At 34.5% G+C, this 22062-nt stretch overlaps 1 protein-coding gene across 1 annotated transcript in view; it reads left to right on the plus strand.

Annotated features, from left to right (window-relative positions):
• CTNNA3 (catenin alpha 3) overlaps nt 1–22062 on the plus strand; it is a 1850481-nt gene that overhangs the window by 1262622 nt on the left and 565797 nt on the right. The window lies entirely within an intron of this gene.

Consider the following 22062-nt stretch of genomic DNA (forward strand, 5'->3'; position numbering starts at 1 on the left):
GGGCCTGATAACTGGCATTTATAACAGGTTTTCAGGTAATGCTGATGCTTCTGGTATATGGGCCATACATTGACACCTATGTGTTAGAGTCAAGACAGCTTGGAGTAGCTCATTATTAACCTCAGAATCTACCCTAAAATATACTCGAATTGTGAACTTGCTGCCTGATCACTGGAAATTTATTTAAGATTTTTTTTTTTGGTTTCTTAATACATTCAAAAAAGAGATCCTAGAAAAATTTATAGCTCCAAGATAATATGAAATGACAGCAACAAAAATAAAACATCTGGCAAAGGTAATCTGAAAATCATGGTGTCATTTTCTATGATGGCTCTAAGGAGTTTACTCATCTTAGAGAAAATTTAAGGTAGAGTTTGATAAATACAATGTAGCTTTTTTACCATGTTGTGGACATGTTTTTATAATCAAATAAAATGAACATGTCAATTAGCTAAAATGAGTTCAGGTTGCCTTCATATTGTGATAAATGAGTTTTGAAAACGAAAACCACTATCCTGCCTATGAATTTTATCAAAGAAATAATTCTGTGTACTTGAGTCCATTAGTCTAGAAATATGTACTTCTTAAGATTTCTAGTATAATTAGCATGTAGTTCTCATTCTTTATGACCTTTGTAAAGTAATTAGCCTCCAATTAAAATAAATAAATTTATAGAAAAAAATGTTAAAAAAATAAAAATAATTTCTGAGATAAAAAAAGAAACACTAGAACTGCTCATATATGCAGTTTACATTTAATTTATTAGTGGAAAGTTGAATGTTATAGATGCAAATATGATTCAAATAGTATCCCTTAAACTATCACAATTGAAAAGAAAATAATAATAGTTTAGCATTACATATCTGCCTGAGAAATTTACAGTAATGGTGTAAAAATAACAGAAATATTGTCTCTAGAAACAGAATTAAATTGCACTAATTTTTAAAGAAACTTTACCTATATCTCATAAATAAGCACATAATTGATACCAACTATCATTCTTATACTATAAATTTTGGGGGAACGCATGTAACATTGACAATTTCACTTTTTAACATTTAGGAGAAATTTGTACTGATGCAGTTGCAATAAAAATTTAGAATATAAAGTTCTACCAAGCATTAGCTTTATCCAAATTTTAAATGTGCTTTTGACAAACATGAAATAATAAATTTAAGAACTTGACACATGAAGATTCTAATTTCACAACTTGAAGTTAATTTAGGGATTATTGCAGATCTTGCTCTTTGTTCATCAAAATCCAGTATCCCTTCAACCAAATAAGTGAAATTTTGGCCAATCTTGTGTCTGTCCAGCCATACCACTTAACTTTGTTTAAATTTTGGTATGGCTGTGTGTCCAAGTTCAGTGGAGTACAATCAGAAGAATGGGTGCTACTTACAGACTGTGGAATTAAGCCTAAGCATGTGTCTCTTCCATATTCTTTCGTTTCTTCTCACCCACTGAAATCCAAGAGAACACAATTCTGATTATGCAGACCACACCAGTGCTAGTGTTGGAGTTAGAATATAGAAGAAGGAACCTAGGTCCTTCAGTGAGCCTAGATCCTTAGAGCAGATTTTCTTGGTAAACTGGAGCATTCACCTTTTACTGCTATAAGAGGAAATAATAAAGTTTTATTATATATATAATATATATATTATATATATATTTTATATATTATATATATATATATATATATAAAAAACAGAAGCCTAGCTTTGAACTCAAGTGATATACTGTCATTTAGTTTACCCCTTTCAGTGTAGATATTTGGAAAAAGAAAAACCTAGAGTGGTAGTTTAAAGAAATAGTGATAGAAAATGCTAGAGCTAAAACTTGAACTGAACATCTGGGCGGTTCAGTACATTAAATATATACTAACAATGACTTTGTAATTAAGTGACTGTGGAGCAAAACAGCAGGCAGGCACCAAGTCATCAACCAATGGGAATGATTACCCCTCATCCCTGTCCATAGGGCCAGATCAGGTAAAGTTCACTGTAAAGCAACTGAATCTAACTCTTCAGAAATACTACTGCATGGGGCCTTTTCATATCCTTGGAGGGGACTTTAAACTTTAAAAATATAAGATATTTTAATTGAAATTGTTTAATCTACCCCTAACATTCCAGAAATTTAAGAAGAATATAAATGGAGACGCATTAGATTTATTATGGAGAACTGCTGGGAAATGATATCTTCTTATTATATGAGACTCTGTTGCATTATTGCTATCAGCTCATTAGTTTTTTTTTTTTTTTTTAATGTTACCTAAGTGCTTCTTTACTTAAATCCTTCCTGAACTCAGAAGAAATGTCTGACTCACAGCTTCATGGGACTAATAATCAATGATCTTTTGTTTTTAAATTTTAAGCAGGAGAAGTATTTCCCCAGGGCCTGATGGTGTTATTCATACCAGTAGATATCTAGTTATGAATTGCACTATATCAGCTCTAGATGCAAATCCTGAATGAGAGTCGCTTATCATTATTTTAGTAAATGTTTTTGTGAGTATTTGTGATATGAGGAGGCTTCTAAAGTTTGAAGTTTAAGACAGAATTACCTCTTGTCTGAATTGTAGGGCAATACTGACTTTGATTTCTCTTCCATTTGACATTCTCCTGTGTTTGATAAGTCTGTGTGGCTATAGGACATTTTCACATTGCAGTACTATTTCTATTCTTGTACTCTTCCACCTTGAATTTTCACAGTGGGTAGTAGGAATATCCTGCAAGCCATTCCCTACATCATATGTTGAAATGACTGTCAACCACATATTATCTCACTAACCCTAAATTTAATGTATCCTAATTCAGCTTCCCCAAAGCCCATTCCCAAAACAATGTTCTGTTCAATTCTTGCAACATAGGTACATCAAGATTTTAAAAGCCTTAAAATATAACATAAAAGATTAAGAAGGTAAGCCCAAATAAAAAGATTTTTGAATGTTTATTCAAAATGTTGATAAGATCCAGATATGTCATTTTAATTGCAATTTGGAAAGATAGCCAATAAAAGAAGTAAAAATTTATGGAATCCAGAATTGATATACAGAAGTTATTGCTTGTAATCTATACATTTATTTATTGAATAACAGAGAATACTCAGATTAAAAGTACATGGAATATTAAATTGGGTTCATAAAGATATTTAATGAAATCAATAAAATTATGTTGATATCTGCAAGTTAATTGTAATAAAATACCAGATAAAAGCAAAGCAGCAATTTATTTAGAGAAGACACTAAATATTAGTATAAAAAGGGTTACGCTTTTCAACTGCTTGGTAACTCAATCAATGAAATCAAGAAATTGTAATTTAAAAAGATATTACAAAGATTTTTTTTTATAATTTTACACCAAACACAAACATCCAAAAAATAGCATAAAGCAAAATATGCTATTCAAATGAGAGACTGATGTCAAACTAGTCAGAGAATCATTATTTCTAACAGTACTTAAGATTAGTCATTGTAGAAGAAAACTTTAAATGCTCTGATATTTTACAGTTCATTTATGAAATAACCTGCTAGAGGTTTTCCATGTTACCAGTTATAAGATGAGAAGGTAAAATATGTTTTTCTAAAGTAAATGATACCATAATAAAACAATGAAGACAAGGAAATAATTATTTAATTATTTAATAAATACTAATGAAGATAAATAATAAAAAATTTATTATACCATACAAATCCAATGGAAGAAAGATTAGAAAATAGTTTCTCTATTCTTACTTCTTCAATGTGCCTTTATGTTAACATATCTTTTGGCTAATACAGTGCCAATTTTCTCTTTGCCATTCTACTCCTTAAGACCCAAAGAAATTTTTGATCAAACTAATAGTCAATAAATTAGGTAATTGAACCTATATATATATATATATATATATATATATATGCACACATATATACACACACTATAGTAGGAGTTGATATACTCATTCTTTTAAGTGAAAAAGAAAAATATATATGTATTATAGATTGAATTGTGTTTTTCCCCAAATTCATGTGTTGAAACTCAAAGCCCAGTGTGATTGTATTTGGTGGTAGTGCCTTTAATAAAGCAATTAGGCTTAAAAAAAGTCATAGAATTGTGGCCTAATCCAGTAGGATTGACATCCTTAGAAAGAGAAGAAAAGAAACCAGAAGTGCACATGTGAAGGCCAGGTGAAAACACAATGAGAAAGTTGCTGTCTATAAGCCTAAGAGAAAGGTCTCAGGAAAAAAACAAACTGTCAACACTTTGATTTCGGGTTCCCAGCCTCTCTAATTGTGAGTAAATAAATTTCTGTTGTTTAGGACACTTACAAACAAAATAAATTTACATATTTTGTCACCTAAAATTTTATAACAGATATTTGTGGTATTTTGCTATGGCAACCCTAGCAGACTGATATAGTATATTATATAAATATATGCTTTGTTGCTGTTGTATGAGAAAGAACATGAGCCTTGTGGTTTGACAGACTGGGTTTGTAGGAAATATGCCTCTGCCATTTATTACTGATGTAACTGTGTAACTGTGGTTACTTTAAGCTAAACTTAGTGCTCAGAACCTGAGTTTCTCGGCCTGTTAAATGGACTAATGATCTCTACTTGATATGCTTGTGTAGATTGGATGATTTTATATTTACCACAAACGTGAAAATTTTAATAAGCTATATGTGTTGGCCCCTTTTTGCTACTTTTGATCATAGAAAATAATTTTCCCACTCTTTTCATTCATCAAACACAAGGCACATGTGTAACATGCCAAATATATCTCCTTTAATAATAGATTTTGTCATTATACTCCCTCTTGTTGAGGGACATGACAATAATGTGACACTTTTATACACCATTTTATTCTGTGGGGGAATAAGACAAAAACTATACGTTGGAAGGGGTTGCAAAGGACATTTGTAGGAGATCAAAATCCTTAATTTTTGTTTTGGAGGGCTGGAGGGCAGGATGAGGTTGAGAGAATGGCATTTACTAGATACTGGGAGGACATAAATGGGCAAAGAGTAGAAAAATATTCAAAATACAATATGCAGATCAAGTTGAACAACATCCACTTCAGTTCTGTGATTTGAGGAGTTGCTAAGATTTTAAGTACCATAAAGTTTAAGAAAAGAGATCAAGAAAAAGAATGTTTTAAAAATATTCCATGTGTTATACTGTGGCCACAAAGGAAGGATCCTATTAATGGTAAAGAGGAAGATGGGATGTAGAGGGGAGAATATTGCTTGAACTTGAATTATGTATAGAGCTCCAGACAGCAAGTATCTACTAATAGTTGCTGCAAACTACTGTGCAATTCTTATCTAAATACAGAATGAAATATAGAGTTGGTTATATTTGTTTCCTCTGCCAATGGTTACATTTTCCTAGAGATAATGATTGCTATTTAAAGAGTGCCTTTTTGAATCTAAGATGTAAAATCAAAAATTAAGTAAGATAAGGTAGGTGTTGCACTTTGAAAACTATAATACACCATGAAAATGTTAGTTGCTATTTTTGTATAGAACTGGAAGAAGCAAACAAATTGCCTAAACATATTTTTAATACATGCCACTGGCTTCAGTTTCCATAATAACTGAAAGAGAACAATATATAGGTTATTCTTTGACCTGTGAACTGCAGGAAGTCTCCCACAAAGGATATTCTAAAATTCTAAGGTTTATATAGGGACTTCCCTGGTGGCTCAGACGGTAAAGTGTCTGTCTACAATGCAGGAGACGAGGGTTCAATCCCTGGTTTGGGAAGATCCCCTGGAGAAGGAAATGGCAATCCACTCCAGTACTATTGCCTGGAAAATCCCATGGACAGAGGAGCCTGGTAGGGTACAGTCCATGGGGTCACAAAGCAACTTCACTTTCACTTTTATATATAAGTAGGAAGATCATCTGGAGAAGGGAATGGCTATCCCTCCAGTATTCTTGCCTGGAGAATTCCATGGACAGAGGAGCCTGGCAGGACAAAACTAAGTGACTAAGACTTTCACATTCAAATCTGATGTATTTTCCCATTGCTTTGCATATCTCTTAGAGTACATTTTCTTAAAGGCAAAGGAGCTAGAAAGTAGGGCTAAAGTTTACTTGGCGTAGAAGTGGCCACAGGACTGGAAAAGATCAGTTTTCATTCCAATCCCAAAGAAAGGCAATGCCAGAGAATGCTCAAACTACTGCACAGTTGCATTCATCTCACACTCTAGCAAAGTAATGCTCAAAATTCTCCAAGCCAGGCTTCAGCAATATGTGAACCGTGGACTCCCTGATGTTAAAGCTGGTTTTAGAAAAGGCAGAGGAACCACAGATCAAATTGCCAACATCCACTGGATCATGGAAAAAGCAAGAGAGTTCCAGAAAAACATCTACTTCTGCTTTATTGACTATGCCAAAGCCTTTGACTGTGTGGATCACAATAAACTGTGGAAAATTCTGAAAGAGATAGGAATGCCAGACCACCTGACCTGCCCCTTGAGAAACATATGCAGGTCAGGAAGCAACAGATAGAACTGGACATGGAACAACAGACTGGTTCCAAATAGGAAAAGGAGAATGTCAAGTTCATATATTGTCACCCTGCTTATTTAACTTCTATGCAGAGTACATCATGAGAAATGCTGGGCTGGAAGAAGCATAAGCGGGAATTGAGATTGCTGGGAGAAATATCAGTAACTTCAGATATGCAGATAATATCACCCTTATGGCAGAAAGTGAAGAACTAAAAAGCCTCTTGATGAAAGTGAAAGAGGAGAGTGAAAAAGTTGGCTTAAAGCTCTACATTCAGAAAACTAAGATCATAGTATCTGGTCCTGTCACTTCATGGGAAATAGATGGGGAAACAGTGGAAACAGGGTCAGACTTTATTTTCTTGGGCTCCAAAATCACTGCAGATGGTGATTGCAGCCATGAAATTAAAAGACGCTTAGTCCTTGGAAGGAAAGTTATGACCAACATAGATAGCATATTGAAAAGCAGAGATATTACTTTGCCAACAAAAGTCCGTTTAGTCAAGGCTGTGGTTTTTCCAGTTGTCATGTATGGATGTGAGAGTTGGACTGTGAAGAAAGCTAAATGCTCAAGAAGTGATGCTTTTGAACTGTGGTGTTGGAGATGACTCTTGAGAGTCCCTTGGACTGCAAGGAGATCCAACCAGTCCATTCTAAAGGAGATCAGCCCTGGGTGTTCTTTGGAAGGAATGATGCTAAAGCTGAAACTCCAGTATTTTGGCCACCTCATGTGAAGAGTTGACTCATTGGAAAAGACTTTGATGCTGGGAGGGATTGGGGGCAGGAGGAAAAGGGGATGACAGAGGATGAGATGGCTGGATGGCATCACTGACTCAATTGACGTGAGTCTGAGTGAACTCCAGGATTTGGTGATGGACAGGGAGGCCTGGGGTGGAGTTGCAAAGAGTTGGACATGACTGAGCGACTGAACTGAACTGAACTGAAGAACACTAGTTTGGTTATGAAAACTATGGCTTTAGCAATGATTGCATTCTCTACTCACCTAATCTAGCATCCATTATATCATTGCATTCTCTCCAATTGCAATAAAACTTTGTGATGGACTCATGAATATTAATAACATTTCCTACATGTATTAGCTCTAGGTCTTTCATGCTGAGTGATTCTCAGGTTTTGTGATAACTGATAACTAGTAACTCTTAGCCAGGAACTTAATAATCACCATTCTTCCTTATTTAAATATATGAGAGTATATTGCCATTTTTATAGGAGCCAATACCCCATCAGAATTCTAAAATTAGATATTGATTTTTTTGATTCTACTCATCACAAAGGTTAAAAAAAAGTCCTTGAGACACATTGTGACCTTTTCTTTGTTTATATTAAGAAACTAATATTTTAAATTGTTAGTGTGCTTCTTTCACTGAGGTTAAAGACATTTTCTTCATTAATTAAAGTAATTCCAGAAACAAGGACTTGGAAGTATGCATCTGTTTTCCTAATACCTTCTGAAAGACAATTGTGTTCTTTTTCCCTTTAATGGATGGATTTAGTAAATCGCCTAGTTACTTTGATAGCTACAGTCACGTTTTGTGAATTAAAAAAAATTAACCTTTATAAATTTTTCCTCTCTCGCATTTCTCCATCTCAGTAAAAGATAACTCTTTCCCTTTGTTTCTGTCCAAAACAGTGGAATTATATTTAATTCTTCTCTCTTTTTTTAATATTCTCTATATCTAATTTATCAGCAAATGCTGACAATATACTAAAAATAAATCAGACATATCTGGACTTTTTCCAGTTTTTACCATTTCTAGTATCTCTTAGCCTTGAATATGCCACAAAGATACTGGAAAGTTATTACCTGTTTTTACCCTAACCCTCCTCCCGTCACCAGTCCATTCTCAATACTGAATCCAGAGTTATTCTATTAAAACCCAAGTCAGATTATAGCTGTCCACCCCTCAAATTCCATACCATCTAATGAAACCTTAAAAGTCCTAAGAATCTAGTAACTATCAAATGACTAATTAAATTGTGATATGTGTACCATAGAATATTACACAGGAATGAAAATGAATTACGGTAACTTGCAGTTCGATGGGATAGACAGAAACATAGTGTTGTATCAAAGAAAATTAACACAGAAGAGGACATAGATTATTTTTATTTAAGTTCAACTTTAGTCAAAATTAGTCTATATTGAGTAGACTAGTGGTTAGATTTCAGGAGGTTTGGTAGTAACTGGAAGGAAGCATGAGGGGTATCTTGGATGACATAATGCATTATTTCTTGTTCTGGATGATGGTTAAACAAATGCATTCACTTCTTAAAATAATTATATATTTGTGATTTGTTCATTTTTAAGCATATATGTTAATGTTGGAAAAAACACTTTTATAAAGAGTAAATTGTTATATGTTGATATTTATTTATGTCTATGAATGCACACAGTTATGCAAGTGAGGAAAAGTTATAACCTGTGTGATCTTTATGTAAAAAGTCTTATATTGAAAAGTATGGCATTTTGTGGCAAAGGATGCTTTACGACTTAAAGCAAAGCAAGCCAAATATATCGAAGATAATGACTCACAATTTATTCTTATTACTATAAATTTTAAACTAGGAAATTAATTTTGTTAATATAACTAAGATATTGGATGATGATAGAAATTGTGATAAAATCACATATACTTGGAACACTTCCCTTCTTCCATAGCTGAGTAGGTAATTATAGCATTAGACTCTATATATCTATTGTGGCGTTTGTCAGTCTCTGACTTTTTCCAGAAAAGTGAAGAAACAGTTTGCACAATGGAAGGCAAGTATCAGATCTTTCTGCCCGGTCACATTGTAAATTTCTATTTCTGTTAAGCTATATGAATAATAGTGTAAAACATTAAATGAGATATTAAATCAGTTTGAATTTAAACAGCTGAGGTAACATTAAATAAGTGACTGCCGTACTATGTTTTGTATCTTGAAAGAAATACTGCAAACTCCTAAAATAGTTTAGTAACCTACCCTCAGGCAGAAATTTGCATAATAGGTGAATTAGGCAATTTCATATAAATATTTAAAAATTTTAATGTCTCTAGAAAACTAGAATTTTTGAGTGTGCATATATGGATCATATTATATTATAATTGATTTTGAGGCTGTATCCCAATTGTGCTATTGTAAAGATAGCTTAAAATCTATTTTAAAATGAATATCTTGTATATAAATATGAGTTTTAAAACATATTCTCATATGACAAGAAATATCATTCCTAAAAGAAGGTCTTCTAACTAAAAAATAGAAAAATCATTCACATTTCACAGATATGGTTTTAACCTTTGTTTTCTCATTCACGCATCTACTGCTACTGTAGACTTTTGACTCCCTGGTTTCCCCCTCCCTCGCCATATGGCTGGTCATCTGTTATATGATAAGATAGTACAACATGTTCCAGAGTCTACAGGGGAGATTTCTTTGCTGTAGAAAGTACTGTCCAAATCTCAAGAAACCTGGGCTTGATCATTCTTCATTTGTAAATCACACTTTGCTCTCAAAAAGAAAAAAATAAATAAAATAGTAAATTCATCTCATTTTATTCTGTTCACTAGGATAAAAGCACCCATCTTTCTGACAAGATATTTGGCCAAATTCAAGCTTCCATGATTTCTGTGTAGGCTGGCATCATATTCTATCTTCAGCTTTTTTCATGTGACTGAGTGATTAGTTAAGAGCCCACAGAAGATGCTTTTGACACACTAAACAACCTGCTCTTTTGCACATAATGGACTAAACAGCAAATTCTTATTATACTTTTACATATGTCAGTGTGAAATTGAGCAAGAAAGAAAAATCCAACATCTAAAAGATTTAGAATCCATTTAAAATGAGTGTTTGAGCATTTCCAATAACCAATATATATTTGTCAGGCTTTTTTTTGTTTCTCTGTGGCAGGTCGAAAGCAATTTTGAATATAATCAGTATAAGAACAGTATAAGAAAGCATTTTACTCACCTTCTAATATTGAATAATACTAAAAATGAAACAGCAAGATATTAGAGGCATGCTAAAATTATAATTGCTTTCATAATGACAAAAAGGCTGCTTTCTCATTGAAATATAATTTTTAAATAGAGAGTCATAGACATAAATAATGGAAGCTCTTTCATATTTTCAATTGCATACCCCTCTCCAGAGGTTACCATTATTAACATTTGTTTGTATAAAATTAATTGTTTGGTATAAACAAACAAAAAATAATTTTCCCCCTTTCCCTGTATTTGCATCCTTAAGGACTGATATGTAAAATGAAAAATAATCCATTCTAAGTAGACAAAAGTTAAGATGATGCCAGGTATCTCTTACTCCTTTCTTTCAGGGTCAGACTTCCAGAAATTACCTTTCTCAGTCTTTAGTTTCTCAAATATTTTCATCTACCTTATGCAGTCTATTCTTTTGAAGAGAATTAATGGTGTTCTAATTACTAAAGACCCAATGCCATTTCTAAATTTAATCCATATCCCTTCTTCATTAACACTGCTAAGTAATTACCTTTGCTGACTGTCTTCCTTCACTCCATTCTGCATGATTCTAGACTCCCTTGGCTATCTTCCCATTTCCGTTTACTTCTCAGTCTCCTTTGCTGGCTTGTCCAACTCCATTGCTTTCCTAACAGTGTCATTTTTGTTTATTTGTTTGCTTTCTTCAAATATTTTATCATTTCTCTCTACTGTAGTATCTATTTTCCTTGAGTAATATAATTAATGCCTCAGGTTTTCACTACAAACCATGCTTAAAACTGTGTCTGGTATAGTGTATTCAAATGTTCCAGCCTTATATGAGTCCAACTACCCACTGTTGGATCATCGAAAAAGCAAGAGAGTTCCAGAAAAATGACTGTGTGGATTACAATAAACTGTGGAAAATTCTGAAAGAGAAGGGAATACCCAGACCACCTGACCTGCCTCTTGAGAAACCTGAATGCAGGTCAGGAAGCAACAGTTAGAACTGGACATGGAACAACAGACTGGTTCCAAATAGGAAAAGGAGTACGTCAAGGCTGTATATTGTCACCCTGCTTGTTTAACTTATATGCAGAGTACATCATGAGAAATTCTGGGCTGGAAGAAGCACAAGCAGGAATCGAGATTCCTGGGAGAAATATCAATAACCTCGGATATGCAGATGACACCACCCTTATGGCAGAAAGTGAAGAGGAACTAAAAAGCCTCTTGAGGAAAGTGAAAGAGGAGAGTGAAAAAGTTGGCTTAAAGCTCAACATTCAGAAAACGAAGATCATGGCATCTAGTCCCATCACTTCATGGGAAATAGATGGGGAAAGAGTGGAAACAGGGTCAGACTTTTTTTGGGGGCTCCAAAATCACTGCAGTTGGTGATTGCAGCCATGAAATTGAAAGACGCTTACTCCTTGGAAGGAAAGTTATGACCAACCTAGATAGCATATTCAAAAGCAGAGAGACATTACTTTGCCAACAAAGGTACATCTAGTCAAGACTATGGTTTTTCCAGTAGTCATGTATGGATGTGACAGTTGGACTGTGAAGAAAGCTGAGTGCTGAAGAAGTGATGCTTTTGAACAGTGGTGTTGGAGAAGACTCTTGAGAGTCCCTTGGACTACAAGGAGATCCAACCAGTCCACTCTGAAGGAGATCAGTCCTGGGTGTACTTTGGAAGGAATGATGCTAAAGCTGAAGCTCCAGTACTTTGGCCACCTCATGCGAAGAGTTGACTCATTGGAAAAGACTTTGATGCTGGGATGGATTGGGGGCAGGAGAAGAAGGGGACGACAGAGGAAGAGATGGCTGTATGGCATCACTGACGAGATGGACGTGAGTTTGAGTGAACTCCGGGAGTTGGTGATGGACAGGGAGGCCTGGCATGCTGCAATTCATGGGGTCTCAAAGAGTTGGACATGACTGAGCAACTGAACTGAACTGAACCCACTCTTTTGATGTCTAGAATCCAGGTGGCTGAGAATTGCTAGGTAAAACAGCACAATAAAGCAGACTGATATCACTATAAGAGGATGATTTTAACTTCATTTGAGTCCCTTAATATTGTCTATAAATTCACAGATTTTTTTCCTGTCTATACTGATTCCCCACTCCTTGAAACTTCAATTTCAATCCTTCCATAGTCTCTTAAAATTTGCTGTAAATGCATTCCACTTCAGTGTTTGATAGATGACCTGCCTCTTACTGTACAGATTCAAAACAGCAGAAACAAATGTCAATATGCTTTATCAAACCTACAGGCCTAGCACTTCTAACATATTCTGGATTTTTCCTGTTCTAGTACTCTCGTATCTATTACCCATAGACAACACCTCCAAGTAATTCTGGACCTTTTCTTTCTTGTATTATCAGGAATCTTACTTAATTCATTATATTCATACTTATATAAATTTATATTATATTTTTTATTTATGCTTATTTATATTTTTATATGGGAGAAGGAAATGGCAACCCACTCCAGTATTCTTGCCTAGAGAACTCCGTGGACAGATGAGCCTGGTGGGCTGCTGTCCATACGTTCACACAGAGTCGAACACAACTAAGCGACTTAGCACACATGCATGCATTGGAGAAGGAAATGGCAACCCACTCCAGTATTCTTGCCTTTATTCTTTTCTTTATTATCTGAGTTAAAGCTTTCATTATCCCTCACTTTACATATAGTCAGAGTCCCCAGCTGGTATACCTACATTCATGTTGACCATTTCTGTTTCCATGTCCATAGGACAGAATGTTATTTCCAAACTTTTTAATTTCTCATATACAGACCTCTGTCCTACTCTTACATACCTACTGCTTCATATTGGTTAATAATTTACCATTCTTCTTGGGATAAAGACAATTTGACAAGTTGTAAATAACAAGGAATCTCATGAGCTAATAACCTACTACATTTTCATATATTTCTTATGCCATTCTCACCTTCGTCCACTGAGTTCCAACTTAAAAAAATTTACTTTCTCAAGACTATGAATTCTCCTATCTTAAGAACTTAACTATTTCTGTACTTATTAATTCAAATATCCCCTCCCCACTTCCTTCTAAGTTCTGCTCTTCTTTTAGGTCTAAGGCTTCCTAAAGAGTTCACACTAATTAAAATTTCTTTGATACATACTTGCAAAATTTTCAGTTACTTTAGAACTTAACATGCTTGAACAGTCATGTCTGACTTTTTGTGACCCTATGGACCATAGCCCACCAGGCTCTTCTGTCCATTGGATTCTCCAGGCAAGGATACTGGAGTGGGTTGCTGTGGCCTCCTCCAGGAATCTTCCTGACCCAGAGATCGAACCCATCTCTTACATCTCCTGCATTGGCAGATGGGTTCTTTACCACTAATGCCACCAGTATTTAACATATATTTGCACTATTACTATTTTTTCTCCTATAGTCTCTGAATGCCATAAAGGTAAAGTCTGTTTCACTGTGGCATTACCTGTGTCTGTTCAGTACTGGACACAAACTAGTATTTAATGAATATTTGTTGAATGAGTGAATGGACACAACCATCGTTTGTGTATTGGATCTAGGTTTTTGTTGATTTGCCTTTTAAATTTCTAGTTGAATCAAGCAGAACTTTGATGAAAAAATCTGTAACAGCAATATTTACTTTAGAGAATAATCTGTCTTTAAAATATGTCATCTTGTGTATATTATTTCTACACAGAATCCTCCAACAATTTAGTCAGATGGACAATAATTTGGTAGAATCTCTCTAAACACTTTTGGAAATGCACCCAATTAACTCTTATTTCTTTTTGTCTGTCTGACACTGTAGGTCTTGAATATTTCAGTGTCTGTACTAATTATATTAATATCACTGTTTAAAGAATTTATGTAACTTCTCTAGAAATGTTTCTTCAAATGGCTTAAAACAAGTAAGAATTTCTTGACTTGCATTTAAAAAGAAAATCAATATTCTCTCAGTTCAGTTCAGTTCAGTTGCTCAGTCGTGTCTGACTCTTTGTGACCCCATGAACCATAGCACGCCAGGCCTCCCTGTCCATCACCAACTCCCGGAGTCTATTCAAACCTATGTCCATTGTGTTGGTGATCCCATTCAACCATCTCATCCTTCATTGCCCCCTTCTCCTCCTGCCCTCAATCTTTCCCAGCATCAGGGTCTTTTCAAATGAGTCAGCTTTCTGCATCAGGTGGCCAAAGTATTGGAGTTTCAGCTTCAACATCAGTCCCTCGAATGAATACCCCAGACTGATATCCTTTAGAATGGAGTGGTTGGATCTCCTTGCAGTCCAAGGGACTCTCAAGAGTCTTCTCCAACACCACAGTTCAAAAGCATCAAATTCTTCGGTGCTCAGCCTTCTTCACAGTCCAACTCTCACATCCATACATGACCACTGGAAAAACCATAGCCTTGACTAGATGAACCTTTGTTGATATTCTCTCAGCTACAGTATAATAGCTATGTCATTAGTAAATACTTATTTATTAATGACTAGTAACAAGAAAGTTTTATAAGTTCAGGGCTTAGCTGCTTAGCATTATACTTCAGAAGACTCTCTCAGTACTCTTGGATATTCTGGTTGGGGAAGAAAAAGAGACTGCACTAATAAATACTGATATCACTTGTGTTTTTTTTACCAATATGAAGATATATAAGCTAATATGCAGATCACTAACCTAAAAAAGTGTTTCCAGTTTCAAGTAATTCAAATCTGGTCTCATTCATCTTCAACAAGGACAAAAATTTCACAGATAGGACAATCTAAGCTCTGACTTCGCTTCTTTGCTGTTGTCTGCTCTAAACCCTTCCATGTAGGTTGGCTTCATCTTTTAGATATTAGCAAGATGGCTATAGCATGTCTGAATATTATACATATGCCAAAATTTTCCAGAGGTGTAAAAGAGTTATATAATTTGCGTCTCTTTCTAAGAGCCTGGATGTGGCCTCATGTCTCCTTGTTTAGAACTGAAGCACATGCCCATTCTTAAACCAACCACTGGCAAGGAGAATAGGATCACTAGTTTTGTTTTGTACAATTAGATCCTACTCTCTGAGACTGGAAAAGGGATATAGTTAGAATATGTGACTGGAGGAGATTGGTTACCTACACAAGAATCAGTGTTTGCTTAGAGAAAACTGAGTGGACAGTGCTGAGTGGTTATTTAAGAGGTGTCTGCTGTAATCAGCATTCATTCACTCATTAATGCCTCACTGAGAACCTACTATGTAGTACTATAATTATTCTAATGAAGAAGTACTTGGATGCACATCCAAATGGCCGAGTCAAGATGAGAAGAATCATTGTGTGCCAGGAAAGGTCCTAGTCTTTAGATTAGGGTCTCTGCCCTTTTGGGGTTTACAATGTAGTGGGAGAAACAATCAAGGAACAACTACATGAACACATATTATCATGTCAATTAGTGATGAGTACTATAAGAGAAGAAGCAGGGCAAAGAGCCAAAGAAGAATGAGAAGACACACGGAAGTGCATCCGTGTTTGTCAAACGTTAACGTGCATAGGAGTCACCTGGAGATATTAATTAAATGTGGTTTGTGATTTTTCATTTCTTATAAGCTCCTGGGTGTTATCAATGCTGCTAGCTCATGAACACTACTTTGAGTTGTGAGGCTTTTTGGTGATATTTTAACAGAGACTTGGGTGACATAAAGGCCTGGGCTCTTGTAGGAAATAAAATTCCATAAGAAAGAACTAAATGCAAAGTCATAATGGAAACTGACTTAGAAGTTTGGTGTAGCTGGACTCAGTGAATGATTGAAAGAAAGTAAACGAGGTCAAAGTGATGATATCCAGCAGTCAGATCATGGGGAGTTCATAGGTCGTATAAAGAATTTTAGACAGTTTTTAGAGTGATGAGATACCTTTGCAGGATGAAAATTGTGTTAGCTAGTGTTCTCCAAAGAAACAGCATAAAAAATAGAGAGAAACAGACAAAGGCAGAGACAGAGAGATTTTAAGGAATTGGCTCATGCAGTTTAGGAGGCTGGCAAATCTAAAACCTGCAGGAGTAGACTGGCAGGCTGGAGACCCAGGGAAGAATTGCTTATGTAACTTGCTTGTGTCTGAAGGCTGTCGGCTGGACAAATTCTTTCTTAATCAGGACTTTCAATTGGTTTGGTTAGGCCTACCCATATTCTGGAGGGAACCTACTCTACTCAAAATCTATTGATTTAAATGTTAATCTCATCTAAAATATACCTTCACTGCAACAGCTAGATGTGTTGATTAAAAATCTGGGTACTGTGGCTTTGCCAAATTGACACACAAAATATAAACAAAGGTATGTAGATATGTGATTTGGTTGTACCATTTTTATCTAATAAATATTGGTCGTGTCTATGACATCAGTGTGTCAAACAATATGATATCTATTGTTCATGTTAGTACCAAACCTACAACTGTATGATAATTCCCATTAAATAATGATAGTTGGGAGAGAACTTCTATTTATGAACCATTTTGATGCTCAGTGGTGTTCTTAGTGTCTTTTTAGCATTTTCTGAGTGAATAAGCAGACCTCAGATGAGCAGGGTTATGAATCAGGCAAATTCAGAACAGACAGGACGTGCTTTCTGAGCCTGATTCTCAACCAGTAGTCTTGTTAGATTTGACTTTGTGAAAGCTATTCACCTTGATGTCTCAGAGACAAGGAAATAAACAATATGCCCTCATATACAGTAATATTAAAGAAGCTACTTTAGTGCAGGTCTTAACCAGATTCTCACTGCAAAGTTACTATGGTACTTTCTAACTTGATATAGGATGTTTATTTGACATGAGCCAGGATGTTGGGTAATATCAGATCTATTTTGTCACATTGAAGGTGATTCAAACTCTGGAAAGTTACTTACCTTATTTAAATATTTGGAAATTTTACCACCAAGTACAAGTCGCAAAAGATATTTTCTCCTAGGAACACACATAGTGTTCCTTATCAGTTTACTGATTTGGTGATCAGTCCTTATGCCCTAAACCTTAAAATGAATTATCTTATTGAATATGTTCTGCATGTGGCTGATTTTTATAGTTCATTCCTTGGTGCATTTTGGTAACTCCTGACAGGCAGTTCATTTGCAGCATAGCTGTAGCTCTGAAATCTATTGGAATCATTATGCAGTCTTTCCCACTTCTGAAATTCTGCTACCATTTGTCCTGTCTGCATCCTATTTCATTCATTCTTAATACCAGTTACTGTATAGACAAGGAAGTAAATCAGCATTTCTCCTTTGTCAAGCCCATATTTGGAATCTAGTTGAGTAGGGACTCTTAGTTTAAAAGCATATTTCAGTTGAGACTGTTTTGTTTTGTTTTAATACAGCTAGCTACCTTCAGAAAAAATTGTCTATTCCAACTAACTTATAAAAGAGGAATTTCTTGTTTATTGTTAAATCTGGCTTAGTAATCTTATTTTCATAAGTTTAAGAGAAAGTTTTTGATTTTCCATCTTCTTGTGATATACATGTTCCCCGTGGAGGAAATAGCAGTCATATCACAGGAATAATGGCTCATAGAGAAGCAAGTGTAAGTGAGAACACTGTGGGAAAAGAATAAATTGGTCCAATAGAACTAAGTCCTGCTGAATAAGAGATGGAATTTAGATTCTTTAAAGAGGGGAAATTTGGACCTAATATAAGTTTCTTGGAAATATTTTAGCTGATTTATTTTTCTATTTAGAAATAATGCATATTCTCTGGAAGCCTGAAACAAATGTCAAAATTCTCCAGCGATTTTATTTCATGAAATTTTGCCCAATAGCATGCTTTCCCTTTCTTGTAATTTTTGGGAGACTCCAAAATAGAGAGATTAATAGAATATTTAATAGAAAATACTTAATCATTTTCATTAAATGCTAAGTATGTCATTACATATGGAACTTGAAAGGTCCTATTACTCCCAGTTAAATATCTATTCTCCTTACCTACTCTCTATGAAAACATGTTCCATCCTTATGATGATTTACAGAAGAATAGGGAAGTAGCAGCTCTATTCAAATCACAGTTTCTTTGCTTCTCCAAAACACCTCTCTCAGTTCTAACTTTAAGCTCTTCCATAGCCTGAATCGAACCTATTATTATTTTTTTTTTCACATTGAAGAAAGAGAGGTGTTAGCTTATTTTCCTGAACTTCGTCTTGTCAGTGTAGGGGATTATTTAATTTCTTTTCAGATTATAGAGTATAGATGATTCTCATACCTTTCATAGCTTATTTTAGTCTTGGGAATGACTTTTCATATATTGCTACTGCTTTCCTGGTATTTTTTATGGAGTTTGGGGAGTAAATTTTTCTGCATGTTCCTCTACCTTACACCTTAGCCTGAAGTCCTATTATTATTATTTTTGAAAAGCTCTCAAGTTGAAAGAAGAATTTCACCTGGATCATTTAGAAGCAACAGAAATACAGAAGAGAAGACATGTGAAAACAGAAGCTAGGAGAAGTGCAATGACAAGTAATAAATTAATGATAGGAAATAGCAATTTAATGAAAGAGGCTGCTTTGTTTTAATTCGTCCTCCAAGAATGCAAATGCATTATTTTATTTTGAACTTTAACTTCAGAAAATCATCCTTAAAGAAAATTTTGGAAAATAAAAAATAATTGTAGGAGATAAATACTGTTTTAAGTACAAAGGATAATTTTCATTTCTAATGATGCTAAAACTATCCTCAGACACATCTTGTTTATATCCTGATTCTTCCACTTCAAACTACTTAAGACCTGAGTGAAATTACTCAACCATTCAGCTTCAGTTTACTCATAAATGAGGGATATTATGTATGTATTATACACTTGTTGTGAGAATGAAATGAAATCATTTACATAAGATTATAAGGTGACGTTATGTTAATAAGGACTGGCCTTGTTATTAGCCTTCTGTAAATCTCAGCACTCATTATTTTTAGTATCATTGTCAGGTAAATATTGACCTGGTATTGAATTATGGGCCTGTGAAAAAATAAAAAAGAGAAGAAAGGATGGTAGTAATAAAAATAATAGGAAAAAACGTGTATAAACTCTAATAAGACTGTAATTATCTTGATATTATAAATGGGAGAGAAAATAGCAGACAGTTTTATATACCAAAAATAAAAAAAGAAGGTAATATATGAAGTTCATGTATAAAGTTTTATTCAAATATAAAGTTCAGATTTCAAATCACTCCGTATCAATAAAAAGCAAATTGACCCTTTTAGAAAATTGTTATATGTGCTATCAAATCATACCCCCAACTTTATTTGGAGACTTTTTTATCAATAAGCAGCATGTGAAACCAGTTTACTTCATTCCTTCTCTTATCAATGTACATTTTTTTGAGGAGTAGAGTGGTTAATTTAAGCAAATTTTTTTCCTGCAAATAATAACTGGAGACATATAAAACCTCTGCAATAGAATGAAAAAAGAACACTCTTTGAGATGAGGAAATGATTATAGTATCTTTGAAATATTAGAAATATTACTTGTAAGAAATATTAAACCCGGGTCTCTTGAATTGCAGGCAGATTCTTTACTCTCTGAGCCACCAGAGAAGCTTGAGAGATAAGATCCAAATAGAAACAGAAGCTGTATAAACTAAATACCAAGACCTCAAGCCTGTCTGCTAGAGGGTCTATAAGTAGAACACCCAAAGTAAGGGTCACACCCTGCACTATTTTATTCCTCTATTCATCAGCTTCACAGAAAACCATTTTCACACAAAATCATTTTTTTTTCTAGAAAATGTATGACCTAATCACTCAGTAACGTATCCCCTCTTCTTTTTAAAATTTCTTTTGATTATGTAGTATATAATAGCCATAATAAATGGAAAGTTGTTCCAATACATGCTGTATATAAGATTCCTTTATATATTTATGAAATCTGAATATCTATAACTTCTTGAGCCATGGGGATCATCCTTTTCTCTAAGGCTTATCTAGTATGTTCTATCAGCCCATGATTTGTCTTCCTTGAGTGTACAAGATATTTGGGAAACATGCATGTCCCACAAGCATGTCTGATTTATTATGCTTTGTATTCTCTCACTCTCTACTTCAACTCCAGCTCCCTTTCCTGGTCAACTTTTGCCAGGTTGTAACTGTTTCTCCATGCTAGGATTTTTCCCTTTTTATCACTTCAACTGTGACCTCAACTCTCCCAGGCTTTAACATTTAACACTTTTTTTTTTCCTGAAGGGCTGAGGATAACTTAATGAGTTTAAAACACACACAGAAAAATGTTTTAAGACAACAAACCAAAACAGTAGTCTAGACACCAAGGCTTTATTATAAGAAATGAGCTTTCTTGAGAAAAAAAAGAGATTTGTGAGTTCCAAGGAGCCATAATGTATATCATAAGTAATAGAGCAGGAAAGAATACAGAATTTGATGTCAGAGCAATTTACCCACCACTTGTTAAAAAGACAAAAGTTCAAACATTTAGTGAATAATGATATAGTGAGAAATTCTTCATTTCTCTCTGGGGTTATATGCTACCTAAACCCTTGAAAAGGTCCTAGATTTCTTTTTCTGAACCCCAGACTGGGAAAGTCAACAGACACACTGGTGAAAATGCAAGAATAAGACACTTGTGCCATATGGCAAGCTGATTAAAAACCTCTTGGTCAAACACGCTTCCCAGGCTTTAGCTTATTCATAGTCAGAAAAGTCTAAGCCAGTGTCAGTGTTGTGTGGTCCACTAATCAGCAATTTATATGAATAGATGTTTTATTTCTTTTTTTTCTCCCAATTCTTTATTAAAATGTGTCAGAATATAAATCACTGCACTAGTTTGTTTATGGAAAAGGCCTTACTATGAAAACTGTCAGATAAACATTACACCAAGTATTATATATTTAATTTACATTCTGGTGCAAGATTCTTATCTTCTTGTGAAATGGCATTTTGAATAGCATTTGTCTAGACAGTTGGAATTGAGGGCAACATTATATTAAATTATTTAAGGAAACTGACAAAATAATATAAGTAAAGGCTTTAATTGTACCAGATATTAAAATAAGCATAAAAGCTACTATAATTAAAACAGTATAGTATTGGCACAGGATTATGCATATAGATTTATGGAAAATAATAGAGAAATGAGCATCACATGAAGATTCATATGAAATAGGAATTTAAGAAAAATAGCATTTTGGATTATGTGGGAAAATATTTAATATATTTTGTTTTGCTGTTTGGTTGTTGGCAGAAACAAATGTTAAGTTCATTATTTGCTTCATAACAGAAAAGTAAATCCCATACTATAACCTGCTAGGCCAACCATAGAAAAATACCAACAGACACTTATTTTCTCACAATTCTGGAGCCTAGAAGTCCACAATCAAGATACTGACAGAGTTGGTTTCTCATGAGATCTCTTTTCCTGGCTTGTAAATGACTGTCTTTCCACTATGTTCTCACGTGATCTTTCCTCTATGTGAGAGCAGAGAGAGCGAGCTTTGGTGTCTCTTCATCTTCTTATAAGAACACTAATCCTGTTGAATTAGGTCCCTGCCCATATGATTTTGGTTAAAGTTAATCATTCCTTTAAGGTCCTATTTCCAAATATAATCATGTTGACATTTAGGGCCTCAACATATGAATTTTGAGGGGACACA

This window comes from Budorcas taxicolor, chromosome 5 (assembly GCF_023091745.1).
Source record: "Budorcas taxicolor isolate Tak-1 chromosome 5, Takin1.1, whole genome shotgun sequence".
Taxonomy (NCBI): domain Eukaryota; kingdom Metazoa; phylum Chordata; class Mammalia; order Artiodactyla; family Bovidae; genus Budorcas; species Budorcas taxicolor.